This window comes from Phodopus roborovskii, unplaced genomic scaffold (assembly GCF_943737965.1).
Source record: "Phodopus roborovskii unplaced genomic scaffold, PHOROB, whole genome shotgun sequence".
Lineage (NCBI taxonomy): Eukaryota > Metazoa > Chordata > Mammalia > Rodentia > Cricetidae > Phodopus > Phodopus roborovskii.
Genome location: NW_026126485.1, coordinates 5,250,887 through 5,274,364, shown reverse-complemented (window position 1 = coordinate 5,274,364; position 23,478 = coordinate 5,250,887).

The window sequence follows — 23,478 nt, the reverse complement described above, 5'->3', positions numbered from 1 at the left end:
ATTTAAAGGAAAGGGCAATTTTCTTGATAGATATCACCTACCAAAATTAAATTAAGAACTCTCTCCATATCTCTTCAATATTGTGCTTGAAGTTCTAGCTAGAGCAACAAGACAACAAAAGGGATCAATTGGCAAAGAAGAAGTCAAACTTTCACAGATGATGTGATAGTTTACATAAGTGACACACAAAAAAAAAAAAAAAAAAAAACTCTACTAGGGATCTCCTATAGCTGATAAACACCTTTAGCAAAGTGACAGGATACAAGGTTAACTAAAAAAAAATCAGTAGCCCTACTATATACATAGGATAAAGGGGCCGAGAAAGAAATCAGAGAAATATCACCCTTTAAAATAGCCACAAACAACATAAAATATCTTTGGGTGACATTAACCAAACCAACGCAAGACCTATATAGCAAGAACATTTTGTCTTTAAAGAAAGAAATTAAAAGAATATTCCAGAAAATGAAAAGATCTCCCATGGATAGGTAGGGTCAATACAGTAAAAATGGCAATCTTCCCAAAAGAAATCTAGCTATTCAATGAAATTTCCATAAAAATCCTAGCACAATTCTTCACTGATTTTGAAAGGATAATACTCAACTTTATGTGGAAAAACAAAAGACCCAGGATAGCCAAAACAGCCCTGTACAATAAAGGAACTTCCAGAGTCATCACCATCCCTGACTTTAAGCTCCACTATAGAGCTATAGACCTGAACACAGGTTGCTATTGTCAGAAAAATAGACATGTAGACCAATGGAATCAAACTGAAAATCCTATTATTAACCCACATACCTATGAACACCTGATTTTTGACAAAGTAGCTAAAATTATACAATGGAAAGAAGAAAGCATCTTCAACAAATGGTTGCTGGTGTGTAGAAGACTGCAGATAGATCCATGTCTATCACCATGCACAAAACTTATGTCCAATTGGATCAAAGACCTCAACATAAATCCAGCCACACTGAAATCTTAGAAGAGAAAGTGGGAAGTATTCTTGAACAAATCAGAGACCACTTCCTGAATATAAAATATCTTAAAATTAATTTAATCTAAAACTTAATTTTAAAAAAACCTAAAACTTTACAGATCAAAATCATTATAAACAAGAAGTAAGATTGTATATGTATGTGAGAGGATTGTACTATTAAAATAAATTAACATATTAACAGAACCTAATTTGGTGAGCAATAATGTCATTAATTTATACATCAAATATTCATGGGATGGCTATATATCATATGCTTTATTTGGTTTGGAGAAATTTGTAAATAACAATATCTTCTCACACTATAAATTATACAGGAACTTACATTTACAAAATGTTAAGTTTTGATGATTATTTTCATATATTAAAAGAGTAATTACATGTCATTAACTTAAGATGATTTTAGAGGTTAGGTCAGGGCTTTGTAGTGTGTGTTATTTTTAGTGTATTTTTTTTTCTTTTTAAGTTCACTGGGGTGGCAATTACCACAGACAGTAAAAGAATATTTCTTTCTAGTTGTTGTGGTTAGGCTAGTATTGCCAAGAGATAGTCTCTAGAATTGTTTGGGAGACTGTCCTCTTTAAAGACACTGACCTTTAAAGTATAAGGATATCTCTAGTATGTTAATTGCATTTCAAATACCTTCCCACTGAGATGGGAATCGCAAGGCTGGGATCATGGACTATACACTGGTTAAAATGAACTGAGCAGCAGCATGCTTTTGTGCCCTCTGCTTCCTGATTGTGGAAGTGATGTGATCAGTATTTGCTGCCTTGACTTTGATGCACAGTACCTTAAAATCTCCTTTAAGTGGTTTTTGTTAGAGTATCATAGCAATGGGAAAACTAAGACACTAAAACCATATGGATTATGTGGACATGTCAATTTCAGGAAACAGTGTTGCATATTTAATATGAGCTCTCCCCCTTCCTCATTACTGAGCTAGTTTCTACTTTTGCTCTACTGATTTTACTGTAATCATTGCACTCCCACTCTCAGTAATTAAACTTGTAAAACCAGAAGTACTGCTGTAAAATAATTCTGTACCACAAATTTATTATTTTTGGCTGACAAAACAATTCAATTGCAAGTATTAAGCTAAATACATCTTTCCCTCTTTGCTTTCTGTCAAGAAGTTCAGTGATGTTTCTACAGTGTCCCCATATGGTTTTGGACTTAACACTCAGTAGTAACTCCAAAGAACAAGACATTTGCCAACAAGGATTAGACTACCATATTGTCCTCAAGAACACAGTTCCGTAATATCTTCAAATAATTAGTCAATATTTGATTTTTCTTCACTGCTACACTCCTTTCTTATCCTTCCAAGTCAGACTACGCTAGCCCTTGACTAGTCTTTTTCAACCTTTGAAACCTTTTGATTTTATTTTTGCTTTTCATATTAATATCCTTCTGATACAGAAGATTTGACCATGACATGCCATATTTATTCTGCCACAAAACATCTTCTCTATAATAATCAAGGACAGTTTTCCTCTATGTTTTGTTTGTTTGTTTGTTTTTTGAGACAGGGTTTCTCTGTGTAGCTCTGGCTGTCCTGGAACTTACTCTGTAGATCAGAGATGCATCAAACTTACAGAAATTCTCTCTCTACCTTTTCTTCCTTGAGTTCAGGGATTTAATATGCGTCTCACCACCTCCAGGCATTCTTCTTTACAAAGAGTTTTGAAATCTCAGAGTAAACCCCATGCCCAGTTTGTTTTGAAATCACATTTAACTATAATGTGTTTGTACATTGGAATTTTAATTGCCAAAGCTATAATCCTTTTACCCTTACAGCTTCAGACTATCAGCTTCACTTTCTGATGACCAATATTTGAGTATCATGTTTGAACATGAATCCACTTATTTCTCATCCTTCTTTGGGATTCATTGACTAAATACATTATAAAATGTTTGTTTGTATCTCATTATGCTTGCAAAAGGAAATTTTTATTTGTTTGCTTGGTTGGTGTTTTTGTTTTTGTTTTCTTGTTTTCACTGGGTTTTTGGAGACAGTTTTGAATGTTTTCTTGGCTTTCCTGGAACTGGCTCTGTATTATCAGGCTGGTCTCAAACTCACAGATCAGCACAAAGTACAAGAGAAGGTTGGTAACTATATATCACAGTTTACCATTTGGGTGCAGAACTTTTTATTTTACAGTTTCATGAAAATACTATTTCATAAATAGAAAACTATGTAGATAAAGATAATCTATGTAACAACAAAGTCACAAACCTAGAAATACCCTGAATGTTAATCCCACATAATTTAGAGAAAGCACAAGGGTTGGTTCTTTACTCTTACATCAGAAAATTATAGCATGTGGGATTTCATGTTGAAGGATTTGCTGGATGGAGGTATTCTCAGTTTCACATTAGCTGTTCATTCTAATTCTTATGAATTTTACTTCATTAAAAAGAGATCCACATAAGTTTAATACCCAATGACATCTTAAAAGAAGAAAGAAGAAAAAGAAAAAATATAATGGCATTAGCTGAAGATTTACTGGTGATAGAACTAATTTTCAAATCATATTAGCGTCTCTTCCTTCCTCTCTCTCCTTCCCATCACTTTCCCTCTTTTCTTATTTTTCTCCCCTTTTCTTATTATTTCCCTTTTTTGGTGCATGGAATAACTGTTTGGCCTTGAATTCCTGATCTTCCCTCCTCAGACTGCCTAGTGCTGAGATTAGATGTATGTCTCATCCAGTTCATCTTAAGATTTCACTTTCCCCTATGAATACTGCTGTCATTTAGTCATCATATGTATCCCTGCCTGACAGGTTCCCTGCATGGTGGTAGTGATGAAATAATAGAACCTTCCATATGTGGGGCTTAATAACAGGTCAAGGGAGCTGCATCCCAATGAATGTACAGTTGCTTTACTCCAGGAGTAGGAGTAGATTTGTTTCCATGGGAACACAGCATTATAAAATATTGAGCCATGCCTCTTGGTAGTCTCTCTTCCTTGCCCCACCTATGCGATTTCTGCTAGTGCACTTTCCCTTTACACTATTCTGCTGTGTTAAGACTCAGCTTAGGCTTCTAACCAGGTTACCTGCACTGTGACCCCTCACATACCACACTTATGAAGGAAATCAAATAGTTCATTTTATGAGGAAATTAGTCTTAGGTATTCTGGGATAGAAATAAACAATGAATACACACAGAGAATTTAAATTATCTTGAAGCTTATTACTTTCTGTGAAAAGAGGATTTGGCAAATATTTTAAATTCCTTTTACTTCTAACTTCTCTACTTCCTGCATGACCATGGGAGGGAAATGAAAGTTATATTGTAAAGGAAATAAAATACAACGTGAATGTTAGGGACACATAGAGAATAAATAATATTCAGAATACTGAATGCATAAAAAACAAGGGAAATAAACACCAACAAGAGGAAAGATAGGAGAAAAAGTCGCCCAAGTACTTGAGTCACTGAGGTTTCTCTGCCCTTGGCCAAGTGTCTCTGTAATTTCCAGATCACACCCCCAGTCTTCTCATGGTGGAGGGATGGATAAAGCTGCTTGTAGAATCATTAGTCATGGACATGGCACAGGTTGAGAAGGTCTGGCTTAGAAGTTAAATGTGTCTACTGCTTCTGCAGAGGACTTAGAGCAGGTTCCCCGAACCTGCTCTAACCTCACAATTGACTTTGCCTCCAGCCACAGAATATATGACACCCTCTTCTGGCCTCTAAGGACACACACACACACAAATAATCTTTAAAAATCAAATAAAGAAACTTGTTTATATTTGTTAATCTTTCTTGCACTTTTGAAGAAAGCAAGTAGAAAATAGAGCTTTCTAGTTATTTTCTATTTTAAGATAGAAAGATCTATATTGTCACAAAGAGATAAATATGTAAGCATATGGGAATTTTTATAAATGTGTTTCCAATATTTGTTCAGAGTTTTAAAAATGATATGAAATTAGGTCAAGTTATAAAATTTATATTTTATTTAAAGAACTAAACCATACATATCCAAATTGCAACCCATTCTTGACTCAGAACATGGCCAGATTCCTCTTACACCCTTCAGGTATGAATGGAAATGAAGTCATTAACTAGCGAGAATATTAACTAATACGGATGCTAATTCTGTAGAATCGTTTTTTGAATGATTAAATTGAAATACTGTATAGTATGCTATTTGATTATGTGTAAATTAACTTTTATGAAATTATACAGCAATTATTTATGAATTTTTAGCATTGCATACATAGTAATACACATTTCCCAATTCTCCCTAGAGATGATTTTAATCACACAACTGCTCAAACTATTGAATTCTCATGATGCTTCTTTGAGGTTCTTAAGCTAAACCTTGTTCCCTCCTCTTAATTTACTGGCAGATCAACTTCATCATGATTTAAAATAATGAATTTAAAGATTGATCCAATTGTTATAAAAGTTGTGTTTATCTAAAACCCTCGGGCGAAAATCAAATCAACAAGTTTTGTAGTATTTGTCTTGAACCTATTTTAAGTTGGGAGGAAAACACTGTGTAAAGCTTTTATCCATGTCAATGAACACTAATGTTTGTCCTGTGACAATTCCTTTTAGCAAGAACTAAGGGCAATGGCTTCAATAATTAAAAAGAAAATGGCTTAAAATCCACCTGGGAATGAGTCATCTAAAGCTGTACCACTGTTACCCACTCACTGTGACATTCATGCATGTCCTCATTGAATATGTCTGCTATGTTCTGAAGCTTTGCTGGCTGCAGGAGACCAAGGAGAAAAGTCAAGGTCAAAATTGTGTGGACATTTGCTCAGAATGCTGGTGGCACAGTAGTGGTGCTTTGATCCTGAAATATTCACATGATGCATGGAGGGAAACACAGAGCAGGGCCAAGTGCAGCCTCAAGTAGTTAGCAGAAGCTTTGCAAGGTAAGCTGTCTTCTGCTGAGATGGTCAGTTCTCTTCCCATAGTGTATATAAGTCTATAGGCTAAGATGTGTGTGTGTTTGTAGGGAGAAGGGGGGCTACATTGTCTCTCATAATATGTGTTCATTCATTATCTTGTATAGTTTCAGTTTTGTTTTTGAGACATGCTTATCCAAAACTCATACCGCTGAAGATGACTTGAATTCCTGATCCTACTGATTCTATCCTCAAGAGAGCTCAAGAAATTGTAGGCATGCATCATCATACTTGGTGGTACTGTGGATTGAATCCATGGATTTGTGTGTGTGCTGAGTGAACACCTCCATCCAACATCTGTTAATCTTTAATGCATTCTCTTATAAATATCACAAAATTAAAAGCTAGAAGTAAAACATATAAAAAACAAAGCAATGATATTGTGTATTATTTATTATGATTAGCATGACAAGAGACTAATCATTTACATAATAATTCAGAGAAATAGCATACTCCAAGTCATTATAAATAAATACTAATGGTAAGAATAAATGATGGCAGGGTTAGAGGATGGCTCTGCTGGTCAAAAAGATTTGCCACACTTACATGAACAGCCAAACAGGCAGATGTGCATCTGTAATCCTAACTCTAGGAAGCTAGAACAAGACCTAGGACTCATAGTCTAGCCAGGCTAGCTTAATTTGTCAGTTCCAGATTCAGCAAGAGACTCTTTCTCCAAAGAATAAGATACATAGGGATATGGGAATTGACCTTTTTTTTTTTTTTTTTTTTTTTTTTTTTTTTCTTTCTGCACAATTATGAGAACCAGAGTTCAGGCCTCAGCACACACATAACCAATCGGGCATCTTGCAAATTCAGCTTTATCTCACACACACACACACACACACACACACACACACACACACACACACAGACAGAGTGAGAGAGAGAGAGAGAGAGAAACAACAAAGGACAAATGAAAGAGAGAGAGGAAGAAGGGACTGGAGGAAGGGAAATAGGAAAGGAAGGAGGGGTGGAGGGATGGATGGATAGATGGAGGGAGGGACGGAGAGAAGGGTGGAGGGAGGGAGGGAGGAAGGGAGGAAAGGACTGTCCTTTTGGTAATTATGTCTCTGGCCTAAGTTTTCTTATGTGGTCTGTGTTATTGTTTTCACACTGAAAATTAATTTAACAGTGAATCTGTGCTTCAATAATGCACTTTCAGCTTGTCATGTTACATGGTTGAGAGGACAAAAGCTGAATTTGTAAGTAGAGTGAGGCCTTTTCTGCATAGGAAAGCAAGACTCCCTAGAATTTACAAGTAGGTAATGTGCTATGAAGGATGAAATATAAATAGTTCTAATGATGTTTCTGTCCTTAATTGACCAAATAACTTAGTCAAAGTTCTATTAATCATTCATTACCAAAGTTTTCTTGATTATTATGTCCAACAAGTTGTACAGATTTAATGGAAAAGCCTTAATAGCTTTGAAAACATATCTGAAACATATTTTGAATTTGCTGGTAAATACAACAAACACATATTTTTTCCTTTTTGGATTTGATTTTGAATACTTGAAGAAAATTATGTCTTAGATGTAGCAGACCTTATCACAGGTCATCTGGCTTTCTTCAACCCTAACATTTGCTGGAAGTATACCTTCTGGGAGACAGGATGTGGACAGATGATCCAGAGAATTACTATAAGATAATTGCCCAGAAAATAGTTCCATTTGTTGACTTTTGTCAAAATCAGATTGATTTATTCTTTATTAACTCAATTCAGGAATGTTAAATGTCCTATCATATTGCTAATGAAAATAAATGATCAAGAAATACTTGTCTATTACTCTTGTTTTTGCTAACTAAGAAGGGACATGTATCTGTGAATCTGTGTTCTTCCCTAAAGTAGTCATGGTTAGAGTGCACCAGTGTGCAGTCACATTTAGAATGGAGTGCACTCAAGTGTGAAGACATCAGAAACATGTCCATGTGTTTAAGTCATTATTCTTATAAGAACTGCAATTTTTATGACTGAATATGAATTTCTAGTATTTTACATACACACACATATACACATACACACAACAGAAAAATGGGATAGAGAGATGGCTCAGTGTATACTGCTTTTGCAGAGGACCATCCACATTAGGCAGCACACAGCAGCTTGTAACCCAAGCTGCAGAGGAATCTAACAATCTAGCCTTTAGTAGCTTCCTAGGGCACCTGTACACACAAGTATATACATATATATGTCATATATGTTATCATCATCATTATTATATAATTACATCATTTCCTTTTCTTCCCTCCAAACTTTCTCATGTACTTACATTTCCTTGGTTTTTTTTTTTTTTTTTTTGCAAATTCACAGCCTCTTTCCTTTTAATTGTTGCAACATACCTATATTTATATATTCCTAAATGCATAAAAATAAACTTTCAGTCTGTATAATGTTCCATTTTTCAGAACCAACCACTTGTTATTGATAATTAATTGATTTGCTCTTCCAAGGGGAAGACTATTTTTGCCATTCTCAATAGTCCTTAGCTCCTTGTAGTTCTTTGTGGATAGCTTAGACCTTGTGAGCTTTCCCCCATCTACATTCAGTAGCATGTCCATTAATTTGATGTTGGTATTGTTTAGCTCATATTTAGGGTGTCATGTTGCTGAGACTTTATGGGTGTAGCTTCTGACATTTCTAGAAGACACAATCTCAAAAAAAACTCTATCTTTAAACCCCATTTTCTTCCATTATTCTTGGCCCTTATGTGTGGTTGTATTGTAGATGTATCAATTAGGACTGGCCTCCATAACTCTTAATTTTTATTGGTTGTAGTTCTCTATAATGGTCTCTGTCAGTTGCAAAGAGATGTTTACTTGATGAAGAGTGAGGACCATATTATAGTTGGTATAAATACAAATATTTAGGAGATCGCTAGTGATTATGCTATCTTAGTAAAATGGTGGCTGTATGTTCTCCAAGTTTCATGACTTCAATATCCCTGGATAGTTGTTCAGGTTTCTAGTACTAGGCATAGTTTTGCTCTTGTCATGTGGGCCTTAAGTCTCATTATTGAGAAGCTGGTTACCAACAAGGTATGCATGATGCTACTGCACCCTTAGGCTTATTTTATCTTGGTTGTTGTGGCTCATAAGCATCACAGACAGCTAGGTATCTGTTGGTTGTTTCCCTTCTTTGGAAGGTTGCACGATGCCTTTAGGTACCATGAAATCTAGGCCTCAGGGAGGAGGCTTGCAGGTCACTTACAGTTCAGGAGCCTCTGAGCCTTGTGTCTGAATTGCTTGTTGTCTTCAGCAATAGGAATTTATCTTCCACTTTTGTGAACCAACCAAGGGCAATAGGAATAGACAGTGATGTTGTGGGAATTTTTTAGACAGCCTACACTAAACATTCATAGGCTGACTTCTCACACCTTGTATATGGTTTTCTGTTAGATGGTCTATGGATCTTGTGGTGATCTTGTTGTCATTCCAGATGGCAAATTTATTTAAACTATATATGTATGTTTATATGCAAATTTATGTGTGTGTATATGTATTTCTAAAAATGAAGTAGTTAATTGTATGATTCCTTAGAACTTTTCAGACATCCTTACTATTATTTTATCCTCCTACATCCTGCATATGTCTTCTCTCCACACCTGAAATTAGAACCCTCATTTCCCAATTTCCCAATCAGACAGTGTTTGCCCTGCTAGTCTATTCTGTATTGTTCCACATTAAAGAGAAGAATAAAGCATAACATAAATTTTGTGAAAAAATTATATATTATTACTTATGTAATCACTGTCTAAGTTTTAAGTTTTAAAAACTAACTCATATTTACTTTAGCAACTTTAGCTGAATTGATTCTAAAAACATGAAGCACACTTGATGATATTGTTTTATATCCCGGGTAATATCTGGTCACTATTTGCCAGACTTCACGCTGTGACAAGCACAGGTATTTGTGTTTTCAGAATCCAGTAAATCCCATTGCTTCAGGGTTACATTAATCCTCCTCAGCTCTCCAAATAAAAGCCAAATTCTCTTGTTATTCAAGTTCACTTTCTAAACTATTTTATTTTATTGTCCCAATTTTATGTTATGTGGATGTCATTAGTTTTTAAAATGTCATTCTTTGTGCTTAGTTACTTCGGAAGAATTATAAAGGCAATGGAAGTTTTTGTTGAGTGATAAATGACAAAACATAAATATGGTGAATTACACTTGTATTTATATTTTATGTTAATTTGAATGATTACTATATTCTTAACTAGAAGTTCAGTAAAGAACTTCAAAAATTTGATCTTGTTTTGGAGAAGCATCATGGATGAAGTGGCATATACAAATTTTATAAGATATATTTGATGTAAGTTAGGAGTGTGTGTCTAGAGGGTGGCAGTTGAGGGCAATGGTAGAGTTAGAGAAGGGGATGAGGGAGCTGTGTCTGTGGAGTATACCATTGTGAAGGTGAAAGCCATTTTGTGCCAGGAGATAGATAATTACTTTAAAAGGCTCCATGTTGAGCTTGCACAATCTACTGGATAATATAAATGTTTGACAGAAAAATGAGAGTTGATAGTGTAACTCAGCACTAGGGTTGCATTTCTTCTGTTAGTGTGAGTTGTTGAGGTTGGGTCCCTAGCAGCAGAGAAAAAGAAAATTGCAAACTTATGTAAAAAATCATTTAAAACTATAAACAAATGCTTTCCATTTTGTTTAAAACTTAGAAGAGGACAAAAAGCACAGAAAGGAAATAAATGTATCTAGGCATGACTTTAAAAATTAAAACTATGAAAGGTATATAAAGTTGATGCTAAGATTTGAAAGAAACTTCCATTAGGCAAAACAACTGAAACAAATAAAGAGCTTAGTAAACTGTGATGTTTCACATATGTGTAGAACATATACACATATTTTGTTATCTATATCATTATATTAATTAGGTGAATCAGTTGTATATCTATAATTTAAATTATGTTATTCATTTTACTATATATATTAATGGATGAACAAAAAATGCATCTAAGCATAATCTACTTCTCTCATACGCAGGGCTTTATTTGCACTTTATGACCATGGAAACTCTGTTCTTCTCTGGAGAGATGCATTCTTCAACCTGTAATGGAGTCTTATTTCTAGGAATGTTTTTTTCTGATTCTCAATTCATATGACTCTCTGACACTTTCCATACCAGAAGATTGCTACCCTTCATCCTTTTATGCTTATCAGGGATCATCTTCTTTGCTAGATACTAATGGAAGAAGAAATGTGTCATAGTTCTATATTATGGCATCCTTATGACATGTTATCTGGTACACTAAAAGTTATTTGTCATTCAAATGAATGATGACCTTAGGAGCTCATTTTCAACTATTAGAATATGCAAATGAATAGGCATTTGGAGGTCCAAATTAATACAAGAAATAAAATTAATATGTTTTATATATCATATCAATTATATATATACATACATATAATTATGTATCTTCTTTCTAATATGAAAGCCTGTATTCTTTGTCAAAAGAGATTAATGATAATTGATGTTGTGAGTGTGATGAAATGAACCTGAAATATCACTCATCCTGTGAACCCCACTTGCTAAAATTTCCCTATAATAACTGAATGCTATTCACCCACAAGACATATTAATGAAATAATTTCTTTGTATGTGGATATATGTGATATGAATCTTTTGACAGACAATATTTCTAGTTATGCCCATATGTGAATCCTTTAAATCAGAGTCAGCCTCTCTTTGGTTATGATGAAGATGGCATGGGGAGGTAGTGATGCCAATACATCTGACACAGTGGAACTATGGTATGTAGAAATTATGAAAACTCATGAATGAAAAGTAGCTTCACAAATGAGTCTCATTTGTGTGTGCAAATGGATGAGTCTCAGGTTTCAAGAGAATACATCTTCCTAGATCCATGTTTTTAGTATTAGAAAGTTAACATCATTAAAATTGTAACTAAATTAGAAATGTTAAAAATCTGTCCAAGTATCTTTTCTGAATGAGGAACAGTACAGAGGTAAATGCTTCTTTTAAATCAAGGAACAGCTACTCATTTATTTCAACTACTATATTTTATTCAGCCTAATTCTATTAATTCTACTAATAGGTACAATGAGCCATAGGCAAAGGTGTCAGACTAGCACATTTTGTACAAGGCTGGGGAAGTGCTTCAGTCTTCATCTTCATCCATCTAGCTCTCAGTGGAGGAAGAGGATCCTTCAACCAAAAGAAAATAGTCTATTAAGCATTTTTGTTTAGAAAGAGACTATTTGAAATCACAAGTATTTGCTCCTGTCAACATAAATTTTATCATTCTGCTCAATCCATTATGGTTTTTCATTATCAGAAACTGGGTGATCACTCCAAGTGGTTCACCAAGATCTCCTATTTCTTGGATGAGAGAAGGACTGCCCTTTATTGATTTGTATGATTGTCTATTTGAATGCAAAACAATAAGATACTTCTGTGTCAGTTATGAAGGAGAAAATTTTCTCACTACCTGAAGAAGTGAGTATCAAAAAAATATATATATTAATTGATTTGCATATAGAGGTTGGGTAGCTTGCTGCAGTGCATTGCGGGAGTGGAAATCCCCAAATGTGCAGGTGCCGCTTTTCTCCCTCTATCTTTTGGGAACCAGGGACTGAACTCTGCTCACCAGGCTTGAAGGCAAGTGCCTTTACCCCTGGACCATCTCTTCAGGCAAGAAATGAGAACTTTTGTTTCTGTGTTTATCTGGGCTGAACAAACTAGGATGTAAACCAAGTATCCAAATATTGCTACAGAGCTTGATCTTTATCTCAGGCATGTTTTCCAACTTTCTGCAGAGTATCACTGAAGTCTGAAAAAGACCCTGTTTGGGGAAGTGCCTCTGCTGGAGGCCCAGCTTTGTTCAAAACCAGAAAATAGTGTTACAAGACAGGGCATTGGGTTGTTTGACTATTCTCAGCTATGTTATGAGGCCATAGTGAAATTTTCATATCACAGTGAACTGAGAGCATTAATCAAGGCAGATTAATGAGGGCCTCCCTGTGTGTGCGCTGTTTGTTTGTTTTTAAATGATAGACTCCATATAAATCTTGGTTGTGATTTATGAAGTGGATCTTATAAATGGTGCACATTCTACTTTTTAAAATTTTTATTATTATTATTATTATTTTACATGTCAATCCCAGTTCCCTCTCTCTTCCTCCCCCCTCCTTCCTGCCCCTCTCTCTCCCCTCACATGCAACCTGAACATCCTCCCATCCCATCCCCCCACTCCAATTCCACATATAGGGCAATGCCATCCAGGTGGGGTCATGTAAATCTGTCAAGTCCAAATGTAGGGACTAAGACTTCTCTCCTGACTCTAGGTTAAGGGAGTATCCATCCATGGGGGATGTGTTTGCAAGGTCCTTTTGTGCACCAAGAGTACATCCTGGTTCCATTGTCAGAGATCCCTTAGACTGCCTAGTCTTTCTAGCTGAGACCCATATTCAGGGGTTCTGAGTTACTCCCATGCTGGATTCCCAACTATCAGTCTGGGGGCCCGTTAGCTCCTCCTGTTTGGGTCAGCTGTCTCTATGTGTTTCTGCAACCTAGTGTTGCCCTCTCCCTCTGCATCTGGATTCTAGTTCAACTCAGTGTTTAGTTATGGGTATTTGCTTCTGTTTCCAACAGGTACTAGATGAGGGCTCCATGATGGTGGATAAGATAGTTGTTGATCTCACTATCCAGGAAAGGCATTTATGGTAGCCTTTCCATGGTTGCTCAAAATGTTAGTTGGCAGCAGTCTTGTAGGTCTCTAGACCTTTCTTTAGGTTCAGTTTTCTCTCAAACCAATAATGGCTCCCTCTTTTATGTTCATCCTCTCTCTTCTCTCTCTCTCTCTCTCTTCTGTCTTTATGTGGATAGTGTTTTGTCTACCTGTACGTCTGTTTACCATTTATGTACCTAATGTCAATGGAGGCCTGAAGAAAGCACTGAGTCCCCTGACAATGGAGTTTTAGAGGGTTGCTGAGAATTGAACCTAGGTCCTCTGGAAGGGCAGCCAGTTATTTTAATTGCTGAGCCATCTCTCCAACCACCACATTACATTATTAATAATGTCTAGAAGTTGTACACTAAGAAAGTTAAGCACAGTTGTTCATATGGAATGCACAAGTATTACACACATGCACACACATGCACACACACATGCACACACACATGCACACACATACCTTCACTCCTACTCAAACACTCTCATATAGTCACACATTCTTATATACACACATGCTGACACTCATGAGGCATATGCTTACAAACACTCAAGTATGCATATTCACACATTAAAATATTCCCATCAGTTACATGCATTTATACAAGCTCAACACACACACTCAAAGTCATGCACATGCATACAATAACACAGGCCATACACTAACTTTCACAGAGTCCAGAAGACACACATCCACCCACATATTTAAAATCCCATTTACTCCCACAGCTAGCTACCAACTCACAAACTCTCAAACACACACTCCCCAAATTCATTACTGTATACACAGTGCTTTACACAGACACTCACTCAAGCACAAACCCTAATTTCTATTACAGGGTTTGGGGGTTGGGTATCTAGCTCCAATCTCAAAATCAGCTGTAGGACTCTGGAGTCTAGTCTTGCCATTGTAGAACGAGAAGTATTTCCAGATTTTTCTACATCCTCTGGTACAGGATGGCTTCATGAAGGTAAAACTTCTGTGGTCATGTGCAGGCATGTCCCATCACTCAGAAAAATGAGAGACTGAAGAGGCCAGAGTTTGTCATAGACTTGGGCAGAGCTGTCTATGGTTTGCAGGGAAACATAATATGAAGAAAAGGCAAATGAAGCATGGGAAATAAGGTAGGGCTTACCAAGCTGGTGGCTTACTCCTTCATTGGTCTACATGTCCTCTACTACAAAGCTGACAGAGCACTTCCCAAGGCAGCAGGTTTCTTGCCTGAAATGGAATGCACTAGCCACACATGTGGCACATACCTTTAATTCCAGCAATTGAGAGGCAGAGGCAGGCAGATCTTTGTGAATTTGAGGCCACCCTGTCTACACTGTTAAGTTCCAGAACAGCCAGTTTATGCAGAGAGACTCTATCTCAACAATCAAACAAATAAAGTAAATACATAAAAATGCAAAGCATAAATGTTAATGTAAAACTCTTGATGAGGTCTCTGGAATGCTATTCACAGGAGACAAAGATGTCAGCAGTCACTGTTACTGTTGAGGGAAGTGTTTTCAGCTGCACTTTGAGGGTGTTCATTACTGGTCTTTCTCAAAGCCTCCTGAGCAGGTGGTGGCCCAATTGCTTCTGTTTCACTAAGTGCAGTGTGTAGGAGGGTTTGCTGGAGGAAGCAGCAAAGTGAAAACAAAGCCTCGGAATTCTAGAAAACTTAAGATGCACTGTCTTCCTCATGTACAGCCATTAAAATTTCCCAGCCAAGGGCAGCACAGCTCTGAGGAAATGACAGAGCGCTTTGAATCGGTTCCTTGGCTTTGACTTTCCATCTAATTTGGGGAAGCCATTTGCCTTCAGGCAGTCCAAATGCCTACATGAAAGAAAGTGGTTACTGCAAGGAGGATCTGTTTCCAAAGGGAACTCCCAATCCTGAAGGACATGGCATATGTGGAATGGCTTCATAGTCAGAAATCACACTGAAAATGTCAATTAAGTCAATTATATAATGACATTCTGGAATGCTAAACATATGCTGTCAGCCAAAGCTAAAAATCTCAATTTTGGGAAGAGTCTGGTAACAGAGAGAAAATATGTTTTCTAATCCCTGTCTGCCTTTCCTCAAATGACTTCTTGGGTGTTTGTTTTCCTTTTAAAGTAGATGCTTGCCTTCCATCTGAGCAAGTAATGCTTTGTACTCCCACCAGTTATCAGTGAAATCAAACTGTCCTCATTTGACCAGGGCCATCACAGAAACAAAACAGCAAAACTTCAAGCAGCACACTGCTGGTTCACAATGTAACTCTAGGGTTTAGAATGTTAATTGCTTTGTCTAGATTTATCTATAGATAGCACAAGTGAACATTTAAGTACTGATATAAGACATTTATGCAACATTATCTTCTGGTCACCTGCCCCCCTCCCCAGCACAGACATGCATACATACGTATACACACACACATCACAGAAAGAGAGATAAAAGAAAAATAAAATATAAAATCACTTTAACAGCAATCTACAAAATCAATGTCTATTAACATCCCAAACTTTGAATATAACAGATATAATTTTGGAATAATTTGTTCTTTTTATTTTCATAGACATTTTTAGGGAAAAATGTTTGTAAAAAATAATACTTGAAAAATGTCAAAAAGTTCGCTTGCCAGCTGATTTTTTTAAACTAATATGCAAATATTTAAAATTTAATTGTGAAAAGAACATCAGGATGGATAAAATGACATAGATTTAGAAACCCTGGTATAGAAGCATATGTGGTAAATCTGAAGGGTGGAGTCTACATACACTCTTCTAGTTGACCAGGTAGTTTTGTTTGTACCTCCAAACTCAACTAACTTTTCCCTTACCTGGTATTGTCCAGTCTCAAATTGGCTTTCCCAAAGGGATTAATTAAAATTAATTCAGAATTGGGGAATTTTTTTCTGGTCCCTGCATGTGAATCACATGGGGTGTCTGCCAGAGATCTCTTCTTGTGTGCTACCCTCATGGCTGTAAGGCACCCTCTAATGCCTTTGGTGTTTAAGATGTCAGCATATAAACTAGCATGGAAGGACATGCTCATTCTAGCCTGAAATAAGCCATTCAAACCAAGAAAAGTGATTAAAATGTAATTCAAAACTCACCTAAGGAGTTATCTCTCATATTTGGTTCTCTGTCTGTCCTCAATTAACCTAATCTCTGAGATCAGAGAAAGTTCCAGAAGGTGCTCCACCTTGGGATGCCTTTGTGGCTTCACTGCATGTATTTTCTTGGAGCCACAGCAACCAGGACCTGTGCTGTTTTAGGTAAATGCACGATGTTGCCTTTACCAAAGCAACTTAGAGTTATGGTGACTGCAGGAAAACCACATAGTAGTGGTCCCAAATATATCAGAAACACTGAATATATTTTGATTGACATTGCCAAGACTTGACAATTAAACAAAAAATCTAGGCAACTAGTAAATAAAGATAATGTCCAATATGGACAGAAGCCCATTTTATGGTTTTCTGCATTTGTTTGTTTTGTTTTATTTTAAGTGGAAATACATTTTTGAGAAGTAGGTTATTTAAGATGACAAAAAGAAAATTCCCAACTCTGCCTTCTTTGTCAGTTGGTCCTGGAGGACTTATAGAAGAAAGGAGACAGTGCTGACTGACTGGATGGGGGAAGAATGGTTCACAATGGTTTTTCAGAGCTATAGACTCTAATCATGCCTCTTCATGGATCTCACATTTCTTTGTGGAGTGGATTATAATGTGAACAGGGAACTTTGAGCTAATGAAATCTGACAGACTTGGCTGGTGTGCCAGGATTCTAAGTGGTTGACAACTGGCCTGATTTTACAGTGTTTTCCAACATTTCTGTGCAATTTGTGTAACATCTATATGTATACATATATATGTATATATATACTGAGACTGTAAGATAATGAAAAAGTTGGAAACATCTGTAAAACAGAGGACCCTGAGTAAAATTTGGGTCTTCGTTACTCTAACATCAAGTTGAGGACTGTGACTATTAAGCCACAAATACCATTGAACATTGTAGTTGTCATAGCTTGGTTTTATTTGACTGTGATGTTGGAATTCATATGGACACCTGTTAGGGAATACACCACAGCCTTTTCCGTTATTCTCTTGAAAGCCACATGATAGTACCTCTCATACAGCACCAACTCTTAAACATGTATATGTAGACAATTGCCAATCATAGGGAACACTCCAAATAGTGGATAAAGTGAGGGGGTATCATGCCTTTGGAGTTCTTACTGAAACCAAGTCTGTTCATAAAAGAGACAGAAAAGGGCTCAAACATTAAGATAGTGGTAAAACTCTTAAAATTGCAGGACTTGTCAAGAGCAGGGAGCTGTTCACCTGAATTTGGCCTGCAAACTGATCCTGGCTCAGAGCTTGTACTAGTGAACTACAGCATAACTTGGGACACAAGCTAACTGAAAACAGACTAAGAGAGGGGATTCTTGTGGCATGTAGCAGGGAAAAGGTAGTTAAGCCAGGTGTTAGTGAATCCCAGGCAGCCACTGATTCAAATGAGGGTTGCTGGCCAATCACTTGCCTTGGTTCCCACCTTTCTCTTCAGTCTACAATGTCATTTTGACCACACCACTTGCTAGAGTTCTCCAAATTTGTCTGATTTCATGAATATTCCTTGCTCAATTAAACCAGGGAGTGTTTAACTCGTCGAAGATCTTTTCTTCAAAACAACAGACTTTCATTTCATAGAGACAAGACTTGACAACCGAACAAATGATCATTTTGCAATTCCATATTCATGGGTGACTCATGACTCCTCTAGCAATACTGTCAAATCTCCTTTGTGAGAGGCAACAGCTGTTTTCCATTCAGCCTCATCACCAAACAATTTTTCTTTATGAAGAGGCTGTGTGAGGAATCATTCCTTTGCTTATCATGGAGGTAACTTTGTGCTTTAGAACACTCAACTCTCTTGAACCACAAGGATGGCAGCAGAACACACTGCTTTAGAATGAAGAGACTTGAGCATAGATTTTATTTGTTCAACATTCTCCAACAAAATTACAGTCTGTGATTTGCTGAGGTATCTACATGTTTTCTAGGTGAAATCCACTGAGACTCCTGGAAATTCCCTTATAAGAATTTCCATCCATGCTAAACACTTTGTTTTCTGTGTTTCTAGTAAAAAGTTGACAGCTTATGCCCAATCCTCATGCATTTGATTCCCAGCAGTCCTGTGGGTGGCACTCACAAGCAGGCTACCTTTCATCCAGTTTTATTTTTCTCAATCTCAGTCATGGATGATCACAGTACCAGATCACAATCCAAATAGGATTTATTTTTATGAAGAGGTATAAGAAAATTTTCATTATCACAGATTGTGTACAGATTACACTGAATAAGAGTAAAATTTGTGTAAATTTCTAAGAAAACATAAAATGTATACACACACACACACACACACACACACACATATATGTAATTGATCAAACCGACTTTAGGGTTTTCTTTTACCAATGAGGTAGGTGTGTGTGTGTGTGTGTGTGTGTGTGTGTGTGTGTGTGTATCTTTAAGACAAAGAAAATAAACAAATAGGTTGAAGCTTGGCTTAGCTATTCAGTATAATGGCAAAAGCATATTTATCCTTTCACTTTCTTAAGGCTGTTCTTGGGAACACAGAGGGACAGTGGAAAAATTAATAAACAATTTGGTATTGGATGTGGAGAGATGGTTATTTCTGTTAAATCTCCATTACAGATCTCTCTCTCTCTCTCTCTCTCTCTCTCTCTCTCTCTCTCTCTCTCTCTCAAGTGGTCTATGTATGTGTGGTCACTGTAAATGATGATTGACCTCTCATTAGCTCTATTCACCCCAAAGTTGTCACAGTAAGTTCTTTCTTCTTTTAGCCATTTGCCCCAACAATGTTCTTACTGTGGTAGGAATATGTCAGATGATACCACTGTGTTTATGCCCAAGAGTCAGAGCTGCTGCTGCTTCTTCTTATTCTCCTCCTCCTCCTTCTCCTCCTTCTTCATTTTCTTGGTCAGGACTTCAGCCAGTCTCTTCTTCATTTTTTTTTTCCAGAAATGACATGTAAGCCCTGCAATGTCATGCATTCTCTACTCTCTCAAAAGTTTTATTTTATTCTGCTAGATTTTTTTCCCAACAGAACTAAACTTTTACAGAAAAAGATTGAGGTTTCTAAAATGAAGAAAATAAATCTTAGGCTAGATTAACTTTATAGAGTGTCCATGTGTATTTTCTTCTAGCATTTTCATGTCATATATTTTTAACTCAGTTTAAGATGCTCTGTGCTCATGGTGAGATATAAGGGTATGATTGCATTCTTTTGCACCTGGACATCAAGTTTCCCTATCCCTTTCTTGAAGAGATTTTCCTTTAACCCATCATGTTCCTGGCTCCTTGATTGAAATTCTTTTGTCTAGAAATAAAATATGTGTCTGTCTATTTTCTACCATTGGTTAATATGCCTGTTTTAATATCAGTACCCTGCCGTGATTATTACTATAGTGTGATCATCTGAGATAAGATCCTGTGATGCTTCCAATTTTGCTATTTTTACTTAAAATTGGTTTAGGGTCTTTTGTGGTATGATAGACATTTTTGGACTGTTTTTCTATTTTCAAAAACTTTTATTAGTGTTTTGATGATAATTATATTAGGTTTGTAAGTCACTATGTGTAGTAAGATATTTCATTGCTTGCTTTTCCAATGTGTGGACATGAGATAATGAGATATTTTTCATTAATTTGTATCTATTTAAATTTATTTCATTTCCTTTATACAGATTTTAATGGGGAAATATTTTAGCCTCTTAGCTAAATTTATTCCTATATATTGTATCATACTATGCTATTATAAATGGAATTATTTTCTGAAGTTCTTATTATGGTATCCCACTATTAGTACATAAGAAAAATATTAGCTTTTTCATATTGCTTTGGTATTTCTCACTTCCTTGAATTTATTTATTAGACTGAATAACTTTTTAAAAAATATGGTTACTAGAGTTTTCTATGCACAAGATTATGTTATCTGCAAAAAACAATTTCATATATTTTCTTTCCAATTTGGCTAACATTATTTATTCTCTTTCCTGGAGTTTCAGGCTATATTGAATATACTCCATTACTGTGCTAAATAGAGATGCTCTTATTGTTTATCCAGACTTTTAAGGCAAATATTTTTACTTTTTTCTCAATTACTATGATTTGATGTCAGCTGTATGTCTCTTTATGTGGCTCTTGTGTTTTAGAACATATATGCCCAGATTGTGAGTTTTTGTCCTGAGAATGCTAAACTTTGTGATACATCTTTCTTCCACCTACAGACATATTCATTTATGTTTAATTCTAAATCCTGTCGATGTATCATGTTTTTATTAACATCTGTCATTGAATGATCATTTTAATGAGATGTTAGATTTTTTTATATAACCAAGTCCATTTAAATGAAAACAAACATTTATAGACAATATTTGGGAATTTTGGGAATTTGGGTGTCGTTCTTTCCATACTACTTCCTGCTGGTAAGGGACGCTGCCATGGGGGATTCGAAGAAGATGCAGAAATCCTGGCTGTAGTCTGCAAGGCTGCTTTGTCCAGCTGTTTTAAATGTAGGATCACCCAGTACTCTGTTTCAGGCGGTCTGGCTTGAAAAACCAAATTAGTCTGGAAGGAATCCACAGCTTTTCATTTTCTGTGAAAACAAAAATAGAAATCCTTTTCCCCAGTAACTTGCCCTTGAACTTAAATTTTAGAGTCAAAGCATTTTTTTTTAAATTTATTATTTTACATGGCAATCCCAATTTCCTCTTCCCTCCTTCCCTCCCTCCCTCCCTCCTTTCCTCCCTCCCTCCCTCCCTTTCTCCCTCACTTTTACCCTTTCTGCCCTCTCACATGCACCCTAACCACCCTCCCCTCCCATCCCCCCACCCCAATTCCATATGTAGGGAAATGCCTACATATGGATGTGAGGTATCATGTTTTTATTAACATCTGTCATTGAATGATCATTTTAATGAGATGTTAGATTTTTTTTTACCAGTATTTAGTTGACTATTTACTCATTAATATTCACTGGAGATATTGTTTGAAATTCTACTTATTTAGTTTTGTTATAATTTCATCTGGTGTTGTTATAAGCCTAGTAGTGATTTTCTAGAATAAGTTTAGATGGATTCATACCCTTTGATTTGAGAACTGATTTGTAGAGAATTAGTATTTTTTCTTATTTACTTGTTTTGTAGCATTTCACAATGAAAAAATCTACCCCTAAGCTTTCCATTTTGTGGGAGACTTATTTTTTATTAGTGTTCAGTTTCCATCTCATTATTGGTCTATTCAGACTTACTGAACTTTCCCCCTCATTATTTAATAAAGGCTGAATGTGACTGGGAATTTCTCACTTTCTTCTAATTAGTCCATTTCCTCTAAGTTTTCTGGTGTGTTGGTATATAATTACCCATGATGTTGCCCTTCATTATTTGTTCTTTTGTGGTCACTTGAAATATCTTATTTTCTGAATCTTAAATATTTTTCTTATTTAATATAATTAAAATTCTGTGAACTCTATATTTTCAAAACAAACCACAAACACCATGGCTTGCTTTGTTAACCTTCTTCATTGTTTGCCTAAGCTCTATTTCATTTATTTCTGTGATAATCTTATTTCTTTCCCTTTACTGAGGGTTGAGTTAACTCTTGTCTTCCTTGCATATTAACATACAGTTGATACACTATTATATTAATTTGAGATCTTTTCTTGGTGATACAGGCAGTCATTGGTTGTTTTAAATTTGGTTTGTTTCCATGTTTTTTTTTTTTTTTTGGACCATGGATGTTATATTTTTCTTTTCATCTCATTTCCTCATTGTTGAAGCATATGGCTTTATTTCCATATGTTTATAAAGTTGCTAAATTTTTTCCCCATCATTAATGTGTAGTTTTCTCCCATTTCCATCAGAAAGATACTTTTGGTATAATTTTATCTTTTTATACTGTGAAGCTTTGTTTTATGGCCTAACATGATCTGTGCTAGAGAACATTCCACACCCAATTAGGAAAATGTATATCAGGCATTATTGAACCAGATGTTTTGCAAAAGCCTGTCATGCCATTTTGGTCCAAAGCACACCTCAATTCTGATGGTTTTATTGGTCTTCAGAAATTCTGATGCCAGTCTGGTGTTTGTGTGTGTGTGTGTGTGTGTGTGTGTGTGTGTGTGTTATCTCAGTGCATAAAATAGTGTGCCTCACATCTATGATGTGACATAGATTATGCCCCTTAAAATTGATAAGACAAATATATTAGCACCTTTTTTTTCATTTGAGATTACAAGGAGGAAGCTGTCCCCATGGAGCAATCACTTTTGACCAATTTATTACAATGAACTTCTGTCATCTAATGGCATTTTCATCATATAATTGTAATGATAGATGATGTTGACCTTTAATAGTCACTAATAAACACACATTTTGGGTTTTCATTCTATTTTTTTCTGACAGGAGTGATGAATATATACTATTTTTGTCGTTGTTCATTTAAATCCAATACTGGGATGAAGTAGTTTATTATGAAATTCAGCAGGATTTTTTTTTTATTTTTTAACTCAGAAGATTATACTTGATGCTCTTGCCAGCAAAATATAATCTTTACTCCCCTGCTCTCACATCTTGTTCAGTTTCTCCTGTGTTTAAAATCACATTATTGATTGATTGATGTCTTTATTGATTGTGATAGTAATTTTTATTAATCAGTGATGCCATTTGAGACATACTTAAGAACTTGGTATATGTTGCTAAGCTCAAATGTTTCTTCAGTCGAGCTAAAATAACTATATGCATCTGATAAGAGGGCAATGTGTACAATGATATAAATGGTTG